The sequence below is a fragment of the Balaenoptera physalus genome, assembly GCF_965194825.1.
Source record: "Balaenoptera physalus genome assembly, chromosome: 7".
In the NCBI taxonomy this organism is placed as follows: Eukaryota; Metazoa; Chordata; class Mammalia; order Artiodactyla; family Balaenopteridae; genus Balaenoptera; species Balaenoptera physalus.
This window is the reverse complement of record NC_138886.1, coordinates 33,673,466-33,678,532: the sequence shown is the minus strand read 5'-3', so window position 1 is coordinate 33,678,532 and position 5,067 is coordinate 33,673,466. Positions and strand designations below refer to the sequence as shown.

At 39.6% G+C, this 5,067-nt stretch overlaps 1 long non-coding RNA gene and 1 pseudogene across 2 annotated transcripts; both read left to right on the top strand.

Moving 5' to 3' along the window:
• The first annotated feature begins 1,125 nt into the window (after positions 1-1,125).
• LOC309663978 lies at positions 1,126-4,261 on the top strand. The gene is made up of 2 exons (XR_014265534.1): positions 1,126-1,163; positions 3,249-4,261. It is a non-coding gene; the product is annotated as an uncharacterized lncRNA (long non-coding RNA).
• On the top strand, positions 1,467-4,261 carry LOC309663963 (acyl-protein thioesterase 1 pseudogene; annotated as a pseudogene). Its single transcript has one exon. The product of its transcript is annotated as an acyl-protein thioesterase 1 pseudogene (transcript).
• Positions 4,262-5,067: the final 806 nt, after the last annotated feature.

Here is a 5,067-nt window from a genome sequence, read left to right as displayed (position 1 = left end):
CACGCAGGATCTTCGTTGCTGCATGTGCAATCTTTAGTTGCGGCGCGTGGGATCTTTTAGTTGCGGCATGCGAGATCTTTTTAGTTGCAGCATGTGGACTCTTAGTTGCAGCATGCGGGATCTAGTTCCCTGACCAGGGATTGAACCTGGGCCCCCTGCATTGGGAGCGTGGAGTCTTAACCACTGGACCACGAGGGAAGTCCCTTTAACACATTATTGACTGGAGATGTATTAATACATCTTTTGTTACCCGAACGTTATTGACCGGAGGCTTATCGATATGTTTTTAGGGAGTGATACAATTAATATCACCGTGTGAAGTTGTTAAAGCTTAAAATTGATCAAGGGTTGGGACTTCCCTGGTGGTGCAGTGGCTAAGAATCTGCCTGCCAATGCAGGGGACACAGGTTTGAGCCCTGGTCCAGGAAGATCCCACATGCTGCGGAACAACTAAGCCTGTGCACCACAACTACTGAGCCTGCGCTCTAGAGCCTGCGAGCCACAATTACTGAGCCCACGTGCCACAGCTCCTGAGCCTGCGTGCCACAAATACTGAAGCCCGTGCGCCTAGAGCCTGTGCTCCACAACAAGAGAAGCCACCGCAGTGAGAAGCCTGTGCACTGCAATGAAGAGTAGCTCCCACTCGCTGCAACTAGAGAAAGCCCGTGCGCAGCAACGAAGACCCAACACAGCCAAATAAATAAATAAATAAATTAATTAATTAATTAAAAAAATAAAAATAAAATTGATCAAGGGTTCATTATACAACTTATGATTGTTGTTATCGTTCACATTTTGCTCCATTAGGTTTTTGTTCCAACCTTGTGTATATTATAAATGCAAGCTTATTACTGTAAAATTTTCAAAAATGATGCATCGCGAGATTTTGGGTGAAGAAGAATTTTTTGATGAATTTTATGCAGATATTTTCTCTGATTGTCTGAGCGACATATATACTAGTATCCTGGAAAGTGATAGTTCTTCAGAATATAGTTCTGATTCAGACGATGTGAATGTTAGACCAACAAAAAGACAGAAAACCTTAGTGATTGATTCTGATACAGAAAGTGAAAATGAAACTCACAGTGGTGGAGAATGCTCCTTTGCTTCTACAGAAGAGTGGATTGAAGACAGCATTTGACAGAAATTAGAAGACTTTACAGGTGTGTCAGGTGTAACTATTGAATGTAATAACCTGCAAAGTGTTAGTGATATAACAGCATTAACTTTTGGTAACGACTTTTTCGAGTTGGTCGCTTCTCAAACAGACTTGTATCATCAACAGAATGAAAAGTCATATAAAAATTATGATAAGGCTTTAAAGTGGAGTGATGTAACCAGTAGTAACATGAAGTTTCTTGGATTAATAATTTTGATTGCACAAATAAGAAAGTCACACTGGGCGCCCCTGTGGGCGGGCCGGACTTGGCGCTCGCACCCCTTGGCTGCAGCCCGGCGCCCGCTCCGCCTTCCACTTAACGATGCGCGGTCGGTCGAGCCGGTGTATGTGCCTCAATAACATGTCAGCCCCGCTGCCCGCCATTGTGCCCGCCGTCCAGAAGGCCACCGCCGCGGTGATTTTCCTGCATGGATTGGGAGATACAGGGCATGGGTGGGCAGAAGACTTGGCAGGTATCAGAAGCGCCCACATCAAATACATCTGCCCGCATGCACCGGTTATGCCTGTAACGTTAAATATGAACATGGCCATGCTTTCTTGGTTTGACATTATTGGTCTTTCACCAGATTCACAGGAAGATGAAACTGGAATTAAACAGGCAGCAGAAAGTGTAAAAGCTTTGATAAGGCAAGAGGTGAAGAATGGCATTCCTTCTAACAGAATTATTTTGGGAGGATTTTCTCAGGGAGGAGCTTTATCTCTGTACACGGCACTGACCACACAGCAGAAGCTGGCCGGCGTCACTGCTCTCAGCTGCTGGCTGCCCCTGCGGGCTTCCTTTCCACGCGGTCCTATCAGTGGCTTGAATAGAGACATTTCTATTCTTCAGTGCCATGGAGATTTGGATCCTTTAGTTCCCCTAATGTTTGGTTCTCTTACTGCTGAAAGGCTAAAAACATTGGTAAATCCAGCCAATGTAACCTTCAAAACCTATGGAGGCATGATACACAGTTCATGTCAACAGGAAATGATGGATATCAAGCAGTTCATTGATAAACTCCTAACTCCTATTGATTGATGTCACTAAGAGGCCTTGTGGAGAAGTACACACCAGCATCATCATTGTAGAGTATAAGCTTTTTCCTTTGTCCGATCTTGAAACCTCTAATGTTTGCAGTGTTAAAATGTTTTACAAATACACACCAATGACACAGGCTAAATAAATCTCCTCATGGAAAATTTATGATCTTTTAAGTTTCTATGTATGTATTTGTGTAACATGATCCAGAATATATTAGTATTAAAATAGGTGAAGCAGCTAGCTTCTTTCTCCCAAATGTAATTCAGCAAAATAATAAAATACTGCAACCAGATTTTTTATTACATCCCTTGAAAATTATTAATATGCTTAATGAAAACTTGTTCAGGTATAAATGAGCAGTTAAGACATAAACAGTTTATGCATGCTGTGACTTAGACTCTGGACTTATTCCCAAATTGCTTAGTCACCATGCAGTATCTGTATATATATATTTAAAATTAATTTATTTAATTTTGGCTGCGTTGGGTCTTCATTGCTGCACACGGGCTTTCTCTAGTTGCGGTGAGCGGGGGCTACTCTTTGTTGTGGCACGCGGGCTTCTCATTGAGGTGGCTTCGCTTGTTGCGGAGCTTGGGCTCTAGGCGTGTGAATTTCAGTAGCTGTGGTGTGAGGGCTCAGTAGTTGTGGCTCGCGGGCTCTAGAGTGCAGGCTCAGTAGTTGTGGTGCACGGGCTTAGTTGCTCCATGGCATGTGGGATCTTCCCGGACCAGGGCTTGAACCCATGTCCCCTGCATTGTCAGGCAGATTCTTAACCACTGCGCCACCAGGGAAGTCCGTGTATTTTTATATATGTGTTCATACGTACTTAATGATTATAATACATAATAAGAATAAGGTGTTATTACATTATTCCTAATAATAGGGATAATGCTTCTAAGTGTCAATAAAGAGTAATATTGCTGTCTTCAATTAATGGCCCTTTTATTTTGGGGACCAGGTTTTTCTTTCCTGAATATAATTTCTACTTAATATTCTTTTTTCCTCTCTAGAAATGTGTTCTTTCTTCTTTTATATCCTTCATAACAGACCAAATATTGCCTACTTGCCATAGACATCTGCTGTCAATACGTGCTGTAATTTTACATTCTGAATCACAGACGTGACGGCATTGAAAACGTATTCATACTTGTAGAAAGAAACCAGACATCCCTTCAAAGTTTCTACACTACTTCTTAAACTGGACCTTTGTCTGCCATTTAGGCCGGCAGAGTTACTTGAATCTTCAGCCCAGGTAACGAGAATAATTCTGTGGTTGTATTTTTCTGTAATTAACTGAAAGAATAATTAGGTCATATTCTAGTATGTTCTGAAATATTTAAGACTGATCTTACAAATTGTAATTTCTAAGATGATTTGCTCTGAGATGATTCTCCTCGTAGCATAGAGTTTTAGTTTACTTAGTTTGCACATATGTTTGAAACCGACTGCTGTAGGAAATGAACAGTCCATTCAAAAAATTTGCTTTACTTTTTTTCTGCCAATGAACTTATTTGAAATTTTCACTGTTGTCAGAGAGTTTCTGTGCAAACATAAAAGTAGCAATTATTTGATTTTAAATAGATTTTTCAGGTTATTGGTTAACATTATTTGAAAGCAAGTTTATGGGTAATAAAAGTTAGTCAGAACTCAATACATATGGTGTAGTTACCACCCAGTGTAATATGTAGCAAAAATGTACACCTGATATTTCTGAACTGTTAATTTTTCTGCTGTATTCCAACTGGCTAGAACACAGTTAGGAATGCATCTTTATAAATGGGTGCTACTTGATGATGGAAATGATTTCGTATGGGCAGTATAGGATGTTAATAATGAAGCCATACGTTTATGTCTGGATTTACAGTTTTAAATAATCATTTACTAAGTCATTTTGCTTTTATCTTGAAGAATATAAACTGTTGTTTCACTTACATAAATCAGCAAGATCTAATTTATGGCAAGAAATATTCCGTTGAAATGTTGTGCTGTAATGTGGGAAAATGTAAATCTTTTTCACGGTTTCTATCAAAGTGAAATAAAATTTAATTCTGAAAAAAAAAGAAAGAAAGAAAGTCACACTGGGAAGAACATTGGTCAACTGATCTCTTACTTGAAACACCTATCTTTCCAAAGATTATGACGAGAAGGTTTGAACAAATAATAACATTTCTTCACTTTAACGATAACTCAGAAACTCCACTTCCTGCAGACAGAATTTCAAAAGTTAAACCTCTTTTGGATTATTTTCTACCAAAATTTCAATTGATCTATATACCCAAACAAGAGCTATCACTTGATGAGGCAATGATAAGGTGGAGAGGACAACTCAGATTCAAAACCTGTAATCCTGGAAAACTTACAAAATATGGAATTTTAGTCAGGATGGTTAGCGAAAGTGAAACTGGATATATATGCAGCCTTGAGATTTACATGGGTGAAGGAAAGAAACTGCAAGAAACAATATTGTTGGTCCTACAACCTTATCTTGGTTCATGGCACCATATTTACCAAGACAGTTATTACAACAGTGTGTTCACATCTGAAATAAGAGAGAATCGTGGTCTACTAAACCAATTAAAGGAGAAATCTAAAAATCTACAGAGGGGAGAAATGACATTCTTACGGAAGGGAGAAGTGATTCTTCTTATATGGAAAGACAAGAGGCTAGTCCGCATGGTGACAACTATTCAAGACACCTCCATAGCATCTACAGGAAAGGAATGCAGGAGGACTGGCCATCAGATAACTAAGCCCACTTGTATATAAGAGTATAATAAATATATGAAAGGAGTCGATCAATCCAATCAGTATCTGGCAAACTTCAGTATCCTCCGGAAAACTCGCAAATGGTTTAAGAAAGTGGGTT